General features: G+C 36.7%; 1 long non-coding RNA gene across 1 annotated transcript; it reads left to right on the top strand.

The window, feature by feature from the left end:
* The first annotated feature begins 1,272 nt into the window (after positions 1 to 1,272).
* Positions 1,273 to 13,420, top strand: LOC133638723 (uncharacterized). The gene is made up of 3 exons (XR_009823676.1): positions 1,273 to 1,353; positions 3,240 to 3,555; positions 7,236 to 13,420. It is a non-coding gene; the product is annotated as an uncharacterized LOC133638723 (long non-coding RNA).
* Positions 13,421 to 19,940: the final 6,520 nt, after the last annotated feature.

The raw sequence follows: 19,940 nt of genomic DNA, 5'->3' as shown, positions 1-19,940 counted from the left end.
TTTTTTTAATTAAATCAACATAAAAAACACAATATATACATTATATATCAATATAAATCAATACAGTCTGCAGGGATACAGTCCGTAAGCACACATGATTGTATTTCTTTATGACAAAAAAAAATAAAAAATTTTTTTTTTTTACTACCCTCTCCACCCCCACCCCTACCCCCGGTCCGTGGGACAAATTTTCAAGCGTTGACCGGTCCGCGAGTACAAAAAGGTTGGGGACCACTGTATTAAACAGATGAGAAGCAAGGAATCGTGCAGAGACAGAGTTCAATTTGGCTCAATAAGGAGACACGTGTTTTGGGCTGCATTCTAGTTACAGATCCAAACTACGTTCTAAAAGTCCATCCCGCGTGCTTCCTCTATTTATTTGGGAGGTCCCTGGTTTCATCACTGAAGCTGTCGCTGAGGGAAGGGGGGTAATCTCGACAGCTCCAGTTAGACACAATATATGATTATACAAAAATGCAAATGTGTTGACGCTGGTGATATCGCCTTGTCTCTGCTTTGTCTGCGTCCTGGTACCTGATGTTCGGCCTTGGCAGTCAGCAGGCCGAGTCTGGACACAACACTGATACGAGACGGCTGGCAATCTTTTGGATAGAAACATACCACTTCAGCACAATTAATAATAACTAAAGGAACGGCCCTTAAGCACAAGATTTGTGTGATAGTATATACATAATTATTCTAACAGTACTAAAAACATTTTGACAGATTTTTGAGCGCCGTGTGTAACGTTCTATATTCTCAATGGAACATTTAAAGTTTTGGTGTTGTTTACTGCCGTCATCTTTCAGTCTACACGTATCTCTTATGTATGACTGCCATCTACCGGTCACACTTATCATTACACCATGTACCAAATAAAATTACTTCGAGGTCGGTAAGCACAACCAGAATCATGCCGTACATTAGGCGCACCGGGTTATAAGATTTTTGAGGAAATCAGGAAATATAGTCAGAAAAATACGGTATTTCTACATTTGTCGTTGGTCTATTTCTTTTGTTAAGGAATTTGAGGGAGAAAATGTTATGCCTAACATCAATTCCCACTGCAGAGGATGTTGGTTCTCAGAAAAATATATTTACCATTGTATTGGATCAGTCTACATCATTAACACATACAGTGCACTGGAAAAAAAAAACATCCTTGACTAGTTTCCTGTAACCATAGTGATAGGAAGTATGTGCTCTCTTCAGGAAGTGCACGGCTTCCTGTTGTTTCAATTCAACCAAATTCCTTCCAATCAGACGTGCTGAGAACACTTGGAATTCTGCATTTACTGGAGTCCTGGAAAGCTACTCACACATGTGCCCTTGTAGGGTTTTTCTCTCAATGAAGTAAGTGACATTCTTTTTTCCAACTAACAGTACTAGTCGTCTATCACTTTTTCAGTTCTAATCTAGTCGGATAAAACTTGTGTTTTTACAAAAGAAACACTATTTTCATATGCAATGTCTTTATAAAAGGGAGTTGGGGTGCTTTCACAAGCTATGACTAACTAATCCAAACTGGCGATGTACGTTAAAATGATCTTATAAAGGGTTGAACAATTTGAACCATGCAAACTTGTGGTTAATATCACACACCAAAAAAATGTTGGGTTAGAAAATAACCCAATTTTAACCCAACTGCTGGTTCAAAATAGGACAAGCCCCTTATTTGAGTTATTTTAACTCAACATTTTGGGTACATTTTTTTAACCCAACTTTTGAGTTGAATTATTTAACCCAAAAGTTGAGTTATGCTAACTTAATGTTGGTTGATTCATAACCCAACTATTGGGTTTAATTTATTTGACACAAAAGCTGAGTTATGCTCGCTACAACGTTGGGTTATTCCCAACCCAACTATTGGGTTGGGAAATTTGATGCTCCTTGACCCAATAGTTGGTTAAAAATCATACATTTTACTGCTGGTTTGTCCTACTCTTTCCAAACTACTGATCAAAATTATTTTTATTCCATTAAAATATACTCAAAAGCAAGATACAAGTGACTTTTTTTTTATACAAGAACTGCCGTGTATGGTCATAGTAGTTCTATACAGCATGCTCAAATATGTTCATGTACAAACGTACATAAGATGTGTGATTGTAAATACTGTTAATGAGATTAATCCATAATACAATTCCCATCAAGAAAAAAACCCAAAAATGGTTCATAATTTTGAAAACTCAGATATTGAATTAAAATAATACCCTTATAACTAGAGATGTCCGATAATACCGGACTGCCGATATTATCGGCCGATAAATGCTTTAAAATGTGATATCGGAAATTATCGGTATCAGTTTCAAAAAGTAAAATGTATGACTTTTTAAAACGCCGCTGTGTACACGGACGTAGGGAGAAGTACAGAGCGCCAATAAACCTTAAAGGCACTGCCTTTGCATGCCGGCTCAGTCACATAATATCTACGGCTTTTCAAACACACAAGTGAATGCAACGCATACTTGGTCAACAGCCATACAGGTCACACTGAGGGTGTCCGTATAAACAACTTTAACACTGTTACAAATATGCGCCACACTGTGAACCCACACCAAACAAGAATGACAAACACATTTCGGGAGAACATCCGCACCGTAACACAACATAAACACAACAGAACAAATACCCAGAACCCCTTGCAGCACTGACTCTTCCGGGACGCTACAATATACACCCCCCGCTACCCTCCACCCCCAATGAAAATGTCTCCCATTGAAAATGTGTGGCACAATAAGAAGCCTAAAATACCACAACGGAGACCCCGGACTGTTGAACAACTTAAGCTGTACATCAAGCAAGAATGGGAAAGAATTCCACCTGAAAAACTTCAAAAATTGGTCTCCTCAGTTCCCAAACGTTTACTGAGTGTTGTTAAAAGGAAAGGCCATGTAACACAGTACTCTGTGGCAACTTTTTTGTTGCTGCCATTAAATTCTAAGTTAATGATTATTTGCAAAAAAAAAATAGTTTCTCAGTTCCAACATTAAGTATCTTGTCTTTGCAGTCTATTCAATTAAATATAAGTTGAAAAGGATTTGCAAATCATTGTATTCTGTTTTTGTTTACCATTTACACAACGTGCCAACTTCACTGGTTTCGGGGTTTGTATAAAAATAATTATATAAATGATTTTATATGGTTTCAAAAGGTCTTTGTCAGACCTTTTGAAACGGATTACTAACACGTTGTAGCCATTGACGTTGTTTGTGAAACTTTATTTCGACATTTGACAGTCTCCTCAACATGGTTGCCGCTGGACTCTGTTGATCAAGCCTGGTCGTGAGGCTCTCCCGTCCTGATCCCTCCCCACTCTGAGGCAGGTGTGCTTACGAAATCCAGCCAGTTGCTGGCCAAGACCCAAAAAAAAAAAAAAAAAACAGAGATGGACGGACCCATGCAAACACCACAGCCCCCCAGGCTCTGCAGCTCGGCCAAAGAAGCTGGGAAATCATGCTGGAGCTTGGATCCCAGGGTGGTGGTGCTTCTGATGACTTTGGCTGGCGCTGTCATCCTCCTACTCCTCTACAGACTCCTACAAATAAGACACAGGTGTGTATGACCAGCAGGCTCTTGGAACTGCAAGGTACGCCTGTCTCTGCTTTGGAATGAAATATGCAAATACCTGTCTTTTTGTTTTGTTTTAATCCTCCTTTTACAAATAGTAATAGTAATGGCTTAGTTTCTTGCAAAAACAAGCTTACATTGAGAAACGTCACATGTTTACAGTTACACCGTTCAACATCAAATAATGATAGTTTATTCACTTCCTGTCCGTAATGTGCACCAGGTTACCATTTTTTAAGAAACAGAGGAAAGATGTGTCGGCTTATTGAATAATAAAGAATAAACAACTCAATCAATCAATCAGGAGTATTGTTGACAGAGCATTAGTTGGTCATAAATAAGGACAGATGGTAGAAAATTAATTCATTGTTAAGAGTCAAAATGAGTACTAGGATAACACTAACACACATTGCATGATAAATACATAAATAAAGAGTATGTTATACTTAAAGCTTGCATAAACGTTGTATAATACAAAACCCAAAACCAGTGAAGTTGGCACGTTGTGTAAATTGTAAATAAAAACAGAATACAATGATTTGCAAATCCTTTTCAACTTATATTCAATTGAATAGCCTGCAAAGACAAGATATTTAATGTTCGAACTGAGAAACTATTTATTTTTTGCAAATAATCATTAACTCAGAATTTAATGGCAGCAACACATTGCAAAAAAATATCACAGGGGCATTTTTACCACTGTGTTACATGGCCTTTCCTTTTAACAACATTCAGTAAACGTTTGGGAACTGAGGAGACCAATTTTTGAAGCTTTTCAGGTGGAATTATTTCCCATTCTTGCTTGATGTACAGCTTAAGTTGTTCAACAGTCCGGGGTCTCTGTTGTGGTATTTTAGGCTTCATAATTCGCCACAAATTTTCAATGGGACGCAGGTCTGGACTACAGGCAGGCCAGTCTAGTACCCGCACTCTTTTACTATGAAGCCACGCTGTTGTAACACGTGGCTTGGCATTGTCTTGCTTAAATAAGCAGGGGCGTCCATGAAAAAGACATTGCCTGAATGGCAACATATGTTGCTCCAAAACCTGTATGTACATTACACCAAAAAGGAGGGATTTTTCAAATAGACTGTTTGTCGGTTTTAAAAGTGCTCCCCTTCTGGTCAACATAGGAAATAACAAGTGTGTGTAAAAATTTGAAGTGCTCCCCTCTGGCCAACATATGTAGTAACAAGTGTGTGTAAGAAATTGAAATGTGTCCCTTTTGGCCAAAATTAATTATAAAAAATGATATAAAGACATACTGTAATAACTTGAAGTAAATAATGAAGATCAATTACAAACAAAAAATTCAACAACAAAAAAAAAAATACTAAAGCTTACCTTTTATATATTTGCATAGTATGTATATATTATTAATGTTGTAAATACAAATATTTATTTGTCTAGAAAGGGTGGTCCTAAAGAGGTAGGTATTTTTCGCCGGTCTCATGAAGGTAACAAATACAGAAGTGTGTGTGTGTGTGTTTTCTTGTATTTCTTCCCTACTTGAGACATCAACAAGAAAAAGTACCTTCCATATTAGGAGCGGTGAACAAGTTAGGACCGAAATCATGGTCCCAATACGGAAAACCATTGCATCTAATAGAGAGCCAAATACTAAAGTCTGTGAACATTGCTCCAAAGTCAGGATTTTTTGTTGATTTAATGTGCATACAAAAGTAAACATTGACAGGTGCAAAGGCAGCAATGTAGGATAAAACAAGACGTCCCTATTCATCCTCGAAAAAACCAGCCAGGTGAACAGCTGATTTTACAACTTCCGGATGAACAAAAACACTACGGTACTAAGTCTATCGTGGTCATTAACAGTTAGCTTCTACAGCTGGGTTACCCAAAGTGCGGGGCCATCTGTGGTCCGTGAATCGTTTGTCATCGGCTTTCAGCACATTACAAAAAACAAAAAATAGAGATCTCATTTGCACCCCTGGTGGTGAACTCTATCAAAATGGAGGGTGGTCCCAAAAAAGAGGGATTTTTCAAAATGACTGTGTGTCGGTTTTAAAAGTGCTCCCCCTCTGGTCAACATAGAAAATAACAAGTGTGCGTAAAAATGTGAAGTGCTCCCCCTCTGGCCAACATATGTAATAACAAGTGTGTGTAAGAAAATTGAAATGCGCCCCCTTTGGCCAAAATTAATTAACAATATGTAATAAATATGTATATAGAGACATACTGTAATAATGTGAAGTAAATAATGAAGATTAAAAACCAATTACAAACAAAAAATTCTACAAAAAAATAAATTAGCAGTCTTTTTCTCACAATGTGTCGACTTTTTTCTTATAAAATTGGGAACCATTTCTCATATTCTTTCTGTTACTGAAATATTGCACTATTTTCTCGTAAAATTATTACTTTTTATGTAAATAAATATAACATTTTAATGCAAAATTGTGACATTTGTCATATAAAATTCAGACTTTTATCACATTATTAACATTTTTGTTGTTCTTGTAAAATAGTGACATTTTTTGAGTGACATCATGACTTTTGTCATAGTTTTGCCAAGTAACATTCAGATTATTATTATAATATTGCCAACATTTGACAGTTTTCTGATTGTGACTTTTGTCGAGTAAAATTATGACTCTATTCATAAAATTGCCAACATTTTATGCTTTTCTTGTAAATTGCGATGTTGTTGAGTAAAAATCCAACTTTTATCAGAACATTGCACAAATGTTCAATTTTTCTTGTAACATTTTGACTTGTGTTGAGATAAACTACGACTTTTATTATAATACTGCCAAAATTCCAAGTTTTTCTTGTGAAATTGTGACCTTTTTCTTGTGAAATTCCAACTTGTTTTTCACAACAAGCTTTATTATATTTGTATAGTATGTATATATTATTCATGTTGTAAATACTAATCTTTATATGTCTAGTAAGGGTGGTCCTAAAGAGGTAGTTTTTTCCCCGAAAATTATGTATTGTCTTGCAAGTCTTATATCTGTAAAACTTTTACATCGAATCACTTTAGGGTCTGCAGGGGTTTAATATTCTGCAGGGAATATTTATACTTAACAAGGAAAAGGACACATTGTTAGAATAATTGTATCTAAGTTATCACAAAACTTTGTGTTGAAATGCGTTCCCGGCGAGAAGACAAAAGCTGTCTTTGAACCTACCAAGAAGAAGGCTTGTAAAACTCCACTGTGTAGGGGGGGAAGCAACATGAAGGTGTTCTGTTTCTTTCATGTATTGTAATCAACAGACAGATAGTGTCTTGACCCAAGAACTACAAAAGCGAAGAGGAAGCATGACCAGACTCCCCTCCAGGCACCGCTTCTTTTAACTGTTTTACGACCTTTTCTTTTGAACTGTTCTGTCACCACATGGCAACAGCTGTTTCTAAGGGACGTGGGTCGTAAACAGCCATCGCCTTGATGGCTGTTTACGACCCACGTCCCTTAGAAACAGCTGTTGCCATGTAATCAGGGAAAGTCCAAATAAAAGAGGTGGCGTACAATCTTTCGCCAGAGCGTGCTGAGACACTGTGCAAGGGTACAGTGTCCAGGCGTCTGTCCTCACTGAGCCAAATTTAATTCTGTCTCTGTTTGATTCATTGCTTCGTGTCCTGTTTAATAGATGTCATCAGTGTTTGAACCTGACACACATTTTCCCCGTTTGTCGTTCCGTAGGCTGAGGATGGCGAGTGCTAGGAATGCTCTGGAGTACTACAGCTTCTACCACACGGCCACCTACACCCTTAAACATCCTTCATCGTACCGGAAGCTGTCAGCTCAAAATGGGAAAATTCCAGAGACCACTTCCCCCGTCCAGACTGTCATCACGGCCCCACTTCCAAGCCCACCACCAGTAGGTCGTACAACATCGTTGCCGCTTCCCCCAGCTCCTGCCCATCCACCAGAACCTTCACTCCCGATAACGCCGCCTCGACAGACTCTTCCTTTGCCTGTGATCCACACCACTCCGCCAAGCCCACACCTGTCATGGGGAGCTTGCTCAGATGTGGATGTGTACTCTTGCATTGGAGCTTACAGGCCCTCTAGGCTCTCCAGCCACTCTAGCCATTCAAAGGTCATTCTTTTTGAACACTCGTTGCTCTAGCCTGAGTGGCAGACAGGAATACTGCATGACTTCCAGTCAAGCAACAGCACTGTCTCTGTTTTTATCGACTTTCATTAGGGCAGGGATGTCAAACTGGTTTTCATTGAGAGCCACATCGCACTTATGGCTGCCATCAGAGGGCCACTTGTACCAGCAAATAATTGTATGAATTTGCCTCTGGATTTCATTATTAACTAGAAGAGGCAATTCCTGAAGGAATTGCGTGTGAATGCTCCAATGCTGAAGTTGAAGTGAAATGCTGACAGACTGTAGTATGAATGTAAGAATAGTTTGAATGTTGGAATAGTTTGAATGTTGAAGAGTTTGAATTTCCAGGAAAACTGGAATTTTGGTTTGGAACTTGGGAATGTGTTAGTTTGAATGTCCAGGATGAGTGGAATGTGTTGATGTTGGAATGGTTTGAATAGGTTGAAAAATGTGGGAATTGTGCAACTTGGTAAAATGTCCCATTCATTTCAATAGGAACTTCCTGGAAATTTGGGAATTTTGGGAAAAGTGGGATTTTCAGAAACTGATTAGGAACATGAATGTCCTAAATGAGCTGAATTGGTTGATGTTGGAATTGGTTAAATCGGGCAAGAAATGTTGAAGTAGTAAATGGTATTAGGGAATTTCGGGAAAATGGGGAATATTTTTGAACTTGGAAAAAGGGTAGTTTGAATTTCCAGAATGGTGGAATGTGTTGAAGGTGGAATGGTTTGAATGTGTTGAACAATGTGGGAATTGTTGAAGTTTGAAAAATGGCCAATTCATTTTTGAATGGGGAAAATGCCCCCCAAAAAAAGGAATTATGGGAAATCCGGGAATTTTTTTGATAGTTGTTGAAGTAGAGCACACAATTCCCGGACAGGTTGAATGTTTTGAAGTTGGAACAATTTGAATCAGATGAAAAATGTGGGAGTTGTGGAACTTTGAAGAATGTCCCATTGATTTCAATGGGAATTTCCCCCAAATTTGGAAATTTCGGGAAAAGCGGGAATGTTTTGGAAATTGGTCAAAAAAACAAACTTGAATGGGCTGAATGAGTTGAAATGGTTGGTGTTGGAATTTTTCAAATCGGTCGAGAAATGTTGAAGTAGTGACATGTTGAATTGAGAAATGGTATTAAGGAATTCCTGGAATTTCGGGGCAAACGGGAATTTTTCTAGTTCAAAAAAACACTTTTTTTTGTTCTGATTAAGAGGAATGTTTTGACGGTGGAAAGGTTGAAGTGGGTTAAAAAATGCGGAAGGAGTAGTCGCCAGAAAAAAGGGTCAAAAAAAGTTTTGAATGCTCCAATGCTAAAGTTGAAGTGAAATGCTGACAGACTGTAGTATGAATGTAAGAATAGTTTGAATGTTGGAATGGTTTGAATGTTGAAGAGTTTGAATTTCCAGGAAAACTGGAATTTTGGTTTGGAACTTGGGAATGTGTTAGTTTGAATGTCCAAGATGAGTGGAATGTGTTGATGTTGGAATGGTTTGAATAGGTTGAAAAATGTGGGAATTGTGCAACTTGGAAACATTTTCCATTCATTTCAATAGGAAAATCCTGGAAATTTGGGAATTTTGGGAAAAGAGGGATTTTCAGAAACTGATTAGGAACATGAATGTCCTGAATGAGCTGAATTGGTTGGTGTTGGAATTGTTTAAATCGGGCAAGAAATGTTGAAGTAATAAATGGTATTAGGGAATTTCGGGAAAATGGGGAATTTTTTTGGACTTGGAAAAAGGGTAGTTTGAATTTCCAGAATGGTGGAATGTGTTGAAGGTGGAATGGTTTGAATGGGTTGAAGAATGAGGGAATTGTTAGATTTGAAAAATGGCCAATTCATTTTTGAATGGGGAAAATGCCCCCCAAAAAAAGGAATTATGGGAATTCCAGGAATTTTTTTGATAGTTGTTGAAGTAGAGCACACAATTCCCGAACAGGCTGAATGTTTTGAAGTTGGAACAGTTTGAATCAGATAAAAAATGTGGGCGTTGTGGAACTTTGAAGAATGTCCCATTGATTTCAATGGGAATTTCCCCCAAATTTGGAAATTTCGGGAAAAGCGGGAATGTTTTGGAAATTGGTCAAAAAAACAAACTTGAATGGGCTGAATGAGTTGAAATGGTTGGTGTTGGAATTTTTCAAATCGGTCGAGAAATGTTGAAGTAGTGACTTGTTGAATTGAGAAATGGTATTAAGGAATTCCTGGAATTTCAAGGCAAACGGGAATTTTTCTAGTTCAAAAAAACACGTTGTTTTTTGTCCTGATTAAGAGGAATGTTTTGACGGTGGAAAGGTTGAAGTGGGTTAAAAAATGCGGAAGGAGTAGTCGCCAGAAAAAAGGGTCAAAAAAAGGGTCAAAAAAAGGGTCAAAAAAAGGGTCAAAAAAGGTTTCAATGCTCCAATGCTGATGTTGAAGTGAAATGCTGACAGACTGTAGTATGAATGTAAGAATAGTTTGAATGTTGGAATGGTTTGATTGTTGAAGAGTTTGAATTTACAGGAAAACTGGAATTTTGGTTTGGAACTTGGGAATGTGTTAGTTTGAATGTCCAGGATGAGTGGAATGTGTTGATGTTGGAATGGTTTGAATAGGTTGAAAAATGTGGGAATTGTGCAACTTGGTAAAATGTCCCATTCATTTCAATAGGAACTTCCTGGAAATTTGGGAATTTTGGGAAAAGCGGTATTTTCAGAAACTGATTAGGAGCATGTATGTCCTGAATGAGCTGAATTGGTTGGTGTTGGAATTGTTTATATCGGGCAAGAAATGTTGAAGTAATAAATGGTATTAGGGAATTTCGGGAAAATGGGGAATTTTTTTGAACTTGGAAAAAGGGTAGTTTGAATTTCCAGAATGGTGGAATGTGTTGAAGGTGGAATGGTTTGAATGTGTTGAACAATGTGGGAATTGTTGAAGTTTGAAAAATGGCCAATTCATTTTTGAATGGGGAAAATGCCCCCCAAAAAAGGAATTATGGGATATCTGGGAATTTTTTTGTATAGTTGTTGAAGTAGAGCACACAATTCCCGAACAGGCTGAATGTTTTGAAGTTGGAACAGTTTGAATCAGATGAAAAATGTGGGAGTTGTGGAACTTTGAAGAATGTCCCATTGATTTCAATGGGAATTTCCCCCAAATTTGGAAATTTCGGGAAAAGCGGGAATTTTTTTGAAATTGGTCAAAAAAACAAACTTGAATGGTCTGAATGAGTTGAAATGGTTGGTGTTGGAATTTTTCAAATCGGTCGAGAAATGTTGAAGTAGTGACTTGTTGAATTGAGAAATGGTATTAAGGAATTCCTGGAATTTCAAGGCAAACGGGAATTTTTCTAGTTCAAAAAAACACTTTGTTTTTTGTCCTGATTAAGAGGAATGTTTTGACGGTGGAAAGGTTGAAGTGGGTTGAAAAATGTGGAAGGAGTAGTCGCCAGAAAAAAGGGTCAAAAAAAGGTTTGAATGCTCCAATGCTAAAGTTGAAGTGAAATGCTGACAGACTGTAGTATGAATGTAAGAATAGTTTGAATGTTGGAATGGTTTGAATGTTGAAGAGTTTGAATTTCCAGGAAACTGGAATTTTGGTTTGGAACTTGGGAATGTGTTAGTTTGAATATCCAGGATGAGTGGAATGTGTTGATGTTGGAATGGTTTGAATAGGTTGAAAAATGTGGGAATTGTGCAACTTGGAAAAATGCTCCATTCATTTCAATAGGAAAATCCTGGAAATTTGGGAATTTTGAGAAAAGCGGAGTTTTCAGAAACTGATTAGGACCATGAATGTCCTGAATGAGCTGAATTGGTTGGTGTTGGAATTGTTTAAATCGGGCAAGAAATGTTGAAGTAGTAAATGGTATTAGGTAATTTCGGGAAAATGGGGAATTTTTTTGAACTTGGAAAAAGGGTAGTTTGAATTTCCAGAATGGTGCAAAAAAGGAATTATGGGAAATCCGGGAATTTTTTTGATAGTTGTTGAAGTAGAGCACACAATTCCCGAACAGGCTGAATGTTTTGAAGTTGGAACAGTTTGAATCAGATGAAAAATGTGGGAGTTGTGGAACTTTGAAGAATGTCCCATTGATTTCAATAGGAATTTCCACAAAATTTGGAAATTTCGGGGAAAGCCTGAATTTTTTTGAAATTGGTCAAAAAAACAAACTTGAATGGTCTGAATGAGTTGAAATGGTTGGTGTTGGAATTTTTAAAATCCGTCGAGAAGACATGTTCAATTGAAAAATGGTAATAAGGAATTCCTGGAATTTCGGGTAAACCGGGAATTTTTCTAGTTCAAAAAAACATTTTGTTTTTTTGTCCTGATTAAGAGGAATGTTTTGACGGTGGAAAAGTTGAAGTGGGTTAAAAAATGTGGAAGGAGTAGTTGCCAGAAAAAAGGGTCGAAAAAAGGTTTTAAAAAACGGGAATTATGGGAATTCCTAGAATTTATCTGAACTTGGGAAAAATAATAGTTTGAATGTCCAGGATGAGTGGAATATGTTGAGGATGGAATTGTATGAATAGGTTGATAAATGTGGAAATGGTGGACATTTGAAAAATGGCCAATTCATTTTTAATGGGAAAAATGTCCCGGAAAACCTGGAATTCTGGGAAATCTGGGAATTTTTGGAATTTGTCAAGGGAAAGCCTGCAATTCCCAAATAAACTAGCCTGAATTGCGGGTGTCAGGGACAGATGCAGAAGGAGATTTTTACAACAAAGTTCTAATTTATCAGATATATCAGATCGTAGGTGTGTTTTCTTTTGTGTTTCTTGCATTGTTGTTGCGTTTTGCTTGATTGTTAAATATGTGGATGGAGAGGGGGTGTGACGTTCATATGTTGTCAATATTCAATGTTTTATCGTTCATAGTTAATATTGTAAATCCCACATTCTTTATTTTCATGTACATTCTGGATGTCTCATTCAGTAATAAAATGTAAAATTCTATTCCGTTTTTTAAGGTGGTCTGTCATAATGTTTTTAGCATTCAATCAAAAATTATTGTGAGGGTTTGTATTAAATAGATATACCGGCCCCCAGACCCATTTTTTTCTCTAAATTTGGCCCCCGAGTGTTAGAATAATAATGTGTAAGTTATCACACTTAAAGTCCGTTGTTATAGTTATTAGCTATTGTGCTCAAGCTGTACTTTTTCTATCTGTGCCAGGACAAAACTTCTTGTCTGAGGCGTGGCTTCAGCCGCAGATGTTATCTTTGTTTTAGCCCGCTAACAGCCAAGGACTTCAAGGACCTCAACGAAGATAAGACGACAGCACGCAGACAAAGCAGAGACAAGGCGAAATCACAAGGCCCCAGCACATTCCGTCACATATTGTGCATACTGGAGTTGCTTTGCATGATATGTGTGACCACTCCTTTTAGGAGCGGCCTCAGTGATGTTGACTGGGGAACTCCTGAATAAATAGAGGGAGGCGGGAGCTGTACCTTATAGCGTAGGGCGAGACTGTGACTAAGTGTGCAGCTCCATGCGTTCTCCCCATGAGCTAAATTGAACTCTGTCACTGCATGATTCCTTGCTTCTTGTCTGTTTATTAGATGTCATCAGTGTTTGAACCTGACACCGAGTCAAAATAATTGCCCAGGCCTGTTCTAACCTTTGGCTCAATCTCTTCTTACATGCCATAATGTGTGGTTGGTTTGTTCCTGGATTTGTTTTGTTTGCAACAATTGCTTCTCTCTCTCTCTCTCTCTCTCTCTCTCTCTCTCTCTCTCTCTCTCTCTCTCTCTCTCTCTCTCTCTCTCTCTCTCTCTCTCATGCGCAACAAATTAAAATATGATCAGTTTACAGTTACACTTACTGCAATCACATAGTTATATCGCACCATTGCCCTTTGCACTTTGCAATGATGCTTGACCCTTGATTTAATGCACATTTGAAAACTAAAGTTTCAGCTGTCTCAAGCTTGACTTAGCAACCACGTCCCCGCATTTCAAGGAAAATGTATGTACAAATTTTGGGGTGTCCTATTGATCTAGAAAATGAAGTGTATGTAATTAATTCATTGAACATTGTGCTTTATAAAACATGTATTATGAATTACTATTCTTTGTCGGTTTTTTTTTTGGTTTTTTTTAAATAATATGCTTTACAAAATGTTTCAAGAAAGTAATATACAATGAAATAGGGTTGCACGGTATACCGGTACTCAGGGGCGCCGAAAAGGGGGGGTAAAGGAGACGGATTCTAGGGGCCTATGATGGAGGGGGGCCCAGAGAGGCCCCTAATGATGATGAAATTATAATGTTGCCGCTGTGTTGGGGGCCCTGTAAAGATTCTTTTCATGGGGCCCAAAATCCCTAGCGGCGCCCCTGCCGGTACTAGTATAGTATCGGGGTACTAATGAATCAAAAACGGTACTATACTCTGTTTAAAAAGTACCGGTTCACCATATTTTTTTTTTTTTACAGGCAAGATAGGGTGTCTTCATCATGTCGTGACACTGCTGGTTTTACGAGCAGAGGAGCATGTTCGGCAGCGCACAATCACGGAGTACTTACAAGCAGACACAGTGTGTAGACAGAAAAGGGAGAACGGACGCATTTTGGCTTAAAAACGAACGATAAAGGTGAAGTTATAACACTGAAAGTCCCTCAGAACGAGGTGTTTTAAAACATGGCTAACTAATTTGGGGCTAATGTCCATCCGCAATCGGCAGTGTTAGAGCTACCTCTAAATCACTAATCCTCGCCTCCATGGCAACAAATAAAGTGTGTTTTTTTTACAAGTATCATCCCTGCAGGATGAGGAATAGCTAAACATGCTTCGCTACACGCCGTAGGAAGATACAATAGCTCACCGGCGTCACAATGTAAACAAATGCCATGGGTGGATCTACACTTGTGATCTAATCTTGTGAATAATTCTGGACCTCGAAGAAATTTTATTTAGTACTGTCATGACGAGGATCTTTACGCAGCTTACTGCGAGGATTGTTTTCCCGAGACGCAAACGGACTTGACCGGACAAGGCTTGCAGGTAAAAACATGATTTAACTTTACTATAAACGACAAAAGAGTACAAACAAAAGGCGCTCACAGCGGAGGAACAAAACTTGGCGCTGGTAACAAAACTAACACATGGGCAGAAACTATGGACATGAAACAAAACTTACTTGGCAGAGCATGAATCAATGGCATGAACAGCAAAATCAGAGTATCAATGTCACCAGGACGACTAACTAAAAATGACAGGCTTAAATAATAGTCTCATGATTAGAGCCAGGTGCGTGAGTCACATGAGGACAGGTGAAACTAACCGGTCGTCATGGTGACCAAACAAGGGAGCGAAAAAACAGGAACTGAGTTTTAAACAAACAGAACATAACTAAACAAAACATGATCTAGACCACAGATCATGACAAGTACATGGTGTAATGATAAGTGTGACCAGTAGATGGCAGTCAAGCATAAGAGGTACGTGTAGACTGCACTATGATGGCAATATGACTCAAGTAAACAACACCAACATTTTATATGTTCCAATCAAAAATATAGAACATTACACACGCCGCTCAAAAATCTATCAAAGTGTTTTAGTACGACTTTGGTAAGCTATGAAGCTATGAAGTTGATGGATTGTCGGCGCTTTAAACATACGAGTATTATTATGGTGTGTGTATAAGGTAAGACATATTATCTGGCGTTTTGTTTCACAATATTATGCAAAAGAAACTTTTTTACCTTTTGGTACCTGCTGATCTGTATTTGGGATCTGCATAAGTCCTGAAAATATTCGCACGTCCGCCTTTGTAGTCCGTGGCGACAACGTAGTCGATAAACTTCTTCTTTTTCTCTCTCTTCTTGTTATGGGACATTCATCCTCCGCTGTTGCCATTTCTAATATAAAGTAGTGTAAAGTTCTTACTTATATCTTTCAGTAAACTCGCCATGAAAGCGCTAAAACATACCGGTGTAGTGAGTTTACATTATTCACCCAAAGAACTTTAGTTATTAAAGAGTTCCGGAAGGATGGTTTTTCACGGGACACATTTCTGGCCTTGTTGTTGTTTCCGGATGAGGAGATGCTGCTCCGTTATTGATTTAAGTAAAGTCTGAATGTCATTAAAACAGTTAGCTCCATCTTTTGACACTTCTTCCACTCCCGTCCTTGCACGCTACACCGCTACAACAAAGATGACGGGGAGAAGACGCTGTCGAAGGTGAGCCACGTAAATAAGACCGCCCACAAAACGGCGCATCCGGAAGAGACTGTCAGAAAGCGGCTTGAAGATGATCTGTAAAACATAATCTATGCAACATTTTGACCAAAGAACCACCATCACATGTTATGTAGACCACAAGGAAGTGTTTTACATTTAGAAAAAAAATCATAATATGACTCCTTTAATGCGCCTTATAATCCGGTGCGCCTTTTGTATATAAAAAAAAAAACCTGACTAGACCCGCTCATCGGCAGTGCGCTTTATAATCCGGTGCGCCCTATGGTCTGGAAAATACGGTATATTCATTTTTGATGACAATTGTGGAGGGGGGGCGTGGTCGGCACGCTTGCTGCAGGAGCGGGGTGTGCCAGGGCCGGCTTCGAAACACAGCTGACAGGTGATTCGATTGCCCAGCTGGGGCTGGTTATCTAATCACCTGTTGTTCCTATCAGAAGCGGCCGGGAGCAAGACTGGTTGGAGAGACGTTGGAGCAAGCAAACCAGAGTGACAAGGACTGAAAGGTGCTACAACTCACGATCAATAAAACTTTGTTGAACACTGAACGCCGGACGCCCGTGCAAGTGTACGTAATCAGCAGAACCCACTAGAAGGCAACTTCTACAACAATATTTTACTGTGGAAAAAATACTATGAAATACTGGTAAATCCTTACAGTGTGTGTAATGAGACATGTATTTGATTTTTCGCATGTAAAATATGTGCCTTGGCTCAATAATGGCTGAGAAGCATAGCGTTAAACACCTGCAATTCTGCCCATAATTGTCCATTATTGATCGAAACACTTACAGTATATATATATATATATATATATATATATATATATATATATACACATTTTTTCAATGGAATGCATGGATGAATATATATATATATATGTATATATATTTATATATATATATGTATATATATATATATATATATATATATATATATATATATATATATATATATATATATATATATATATGTATGTATGTATGTATGTATGTATGTATGTATGTATGTATATATATATATATATATATATATATGTATGTATGTATGTATGTACGGTATATATATATATATGTATATATATATATATATATATATATATATATATATATATATATATATATATATATATATATATATATATATATATATATATATATATATATATAAAAAATGTCAATGGAATGCATGCACTTGCAATAAAAGGAAATATTTGTGCATGTTAAATCCCCAGAGAAATGTACAGAGCCCCTAAAGGGACATGGGGGGATTTTATTTTTTTATAATTTTTATTTATTTATATATTTTTTTTAGACATGTATCTCGTGCACACGAGAAACTATCTCGTGTGCACGAGAAACTTTTTATAAAGTTATAAAAACAAAAACAAAAAATGTATAATGGTTGTTTTTTTGTTTTTTTTTTAGACATGTACAGTATCTCGAGAAAGTTTCTCTTGCGCACAAGATACATGTCTAAAAAATATAAAATAAAATAAAAATGTATAATTTTTTATTTTTTATTTTTTTAGACATGTATCTCGTGCGCACGAATTACATGTCTAAAAAAAAAAATTAATAAAAAATTATAAAATGTTTTTTTTTTTTATAACTTTATAAAAAGTATAAAACAATTCTTGTGCGCACGAGAAAATTATTATTATTATTTTTTTAGACATGTATCTCATGCGCACGAGAAACTATCTCGTGCGCATGAGATACATGTCTAAAAAAAAAAATAATAAAAAGAATTATAACAATTTTTTTCCCCCATGTCCCTTAGAGGCTCCGTAGAAATGTGAGGAGAGTGAAGTAATATATAATAATAATGACACAAATAATAATATTAGTAATGATAACAATAATAATAATAATAACAAATTGCAGTTTAAACTATTTACCACTACGGTTTGGTGCACGGGCAGAGATTAGGTAGGTGCTCTGTGTTGAACCTGCGTTGAAATAAACACTACTACACGATGGATTCCATCTCCCAGTGCAGTTATGGCATATTGCTCTGTGCTGCGTGCAAACAAAAGAAGACTGAAGAATAGGAAATAAAGAATAACACCTGTTTATTGTGTGTGTGATGGCTGCCAGCTGTGGGCCACTCAAGCACACCCCTGCATTACTGTGTTGCACCAGGCCTTTGATCAGGTAATTGCCCCTCTGGCTCCCGGAGTTTGCATCTCTCATATGTCGCTATGGCGACCGCCTCTCCAGCATCCATAGTGTCCCCCTCCACTGCTGAGACTTGTGAGGCTGAGCATGACAAAGGGAAAGGACAAAAAAACTTTTTTTTCCCTTTTTTTTTCATGAACAATTTGTTTTCTTTCTGCGTATTTTATGTTTGCTCCTTTTGAGGAATCACACTATTTATAAATGTGTGAATTTCTTCTGATGTGGAACTACAGTGACAAAAGTAAAAAACAAAAATGCTTGAAATATGAAAGAAAAATGGATATCTTCATTTTAATTTCTGAGTAATTTGTACACTACAAAAATGAGCTGACAAAATATGAGATAAAAAGACTAGATTTTAGGGAAACAGAATATTAAAAACTACAGGGAAATGATTTGTCCATGCAGCTTGTTAATTTTACTTGATAAAACATCCTAAATTAATTTGTATATCTGGAAATAAGCAGAACTTTTATTTTATTCTGAAATCAAGCATTATTAAACTTGTAATTTTTGAATTTAGCAATCTCTGGATGTTGCAGAATCTTTAAACAAGATTTTATTGAGGAGAAAACCAAAAATATGTTATTTGAATAGGTATTTGTTCAATTTTAACATGTTTAAACTAGACAGAATATAATTATTCATGCTAAAATTAAGATAATGTTGCAAAGTCAATTGCTAAAAATAAGTAAAATATTTAACTAAATGATACATTTTTAAAAAAAATGTATTTTCAAATACTCTAATATTTTAAATAGACTAGATTTTAGGGAAACAGAATATTAAAAACTACAGGGAAATTATCTGCCCATGCAGTTTGTTAATTTTACTTGATAAAACATCCTAAATTAATTTGGATACCTTGAAATCAGCAGAACTTTTATTTTATTCTGAACGCAGCATTATTAAACTTGCAATTTTTTAATTTAGCAATCTCTGGATGTTGCAGAATCTTTAAACATGATTTTGTTGAGGGGAAAACTATAATTATCTAGTTATTTTCTCAATTTTAACATTTTCAAACTAGACACAATATAAATTATTCATGCTAAAATGAAGATAATGTTGCAAAGTCAATGGCTAAAAACAGGTAAGTAGCTCTTAAAACATTAAAATCATGGCAAATGCAAACAATATGCAGTGTAGACTGCTTTGCGGCCATGTTTTTAGTAATAAACAATATCTTGCAGGGAGTGAAATAGAGACCTTGAAAAACAACATTTAGCTTTACAAACTCAAAGTGAATGTGAACTATAATTAACTAAATACAACGTTTAAAACAGAATCTTTAAACAAGATTTTCTTGAGGAGAAAACCAAAAATATCTTATTTGAATAGATATTTGTTCAATTTTAACATGTTTAAATATAATTATTCATGCTAAAATTAAGATAATATTGCATAGTCAAGGGCTAAAAATAAGTAAAATATTTAACTAAATAAAAAAATTAAAATTATATTTATTTTCAAATGCTCTAATATTTTCTAACTAATAAATCCATGAATATGTGCTCACATGCAGATTTAATGCAGATTTAATGATGGTTTTTATATGGAATATCCATCCATCCAACAACAAAGGTTAAAATAAATAACCATTTTTAATGTCAACTGACTAATTAAAAAGTTAGAAATATTAAAAGCATTTTTTAGGTGCAGTATTTAAAGCATGTCTTTATTGAACCTGACAGAACAAGATGAGGATCACAGCTTTATCTATTATTCATATTTGCATGATGACAAATGATGCCCCTCGTCTTTTTTTTTAAATTGTTTTTGTTGTTTCAAGCAGAAATTGGTTAGTTTAGGGCTGCTCCTGTCATGATGCTCTAGCCCAGGGGAGTCAAACGTACGGCCCGAGGGCCGAATCAGGCCCCGAACAGGTTTTATCCGGCCCGCGGGATGAGTT

This window comes from Entelurus aequoreus, linkage group LG21 (genome assembly GCF_033978785.1).
Source record: "Entelurus aequoreus isolate RoL-2023_Sb linkage group LG21, RoL_Eaeq_v1.1, whole genome shotgun sequence".
NCBI lineage: Eukaryota > Metazoa > Chordata > Actinopteri > Syngnathiformes > Syngnathidae > Entelurus > Entelurus aequoreus.
The sequence above is the reverse complement of the archived record's forward strand: the minus strand, read 5'-3'. Positions and strand labels throughout refer to the sequence as shown.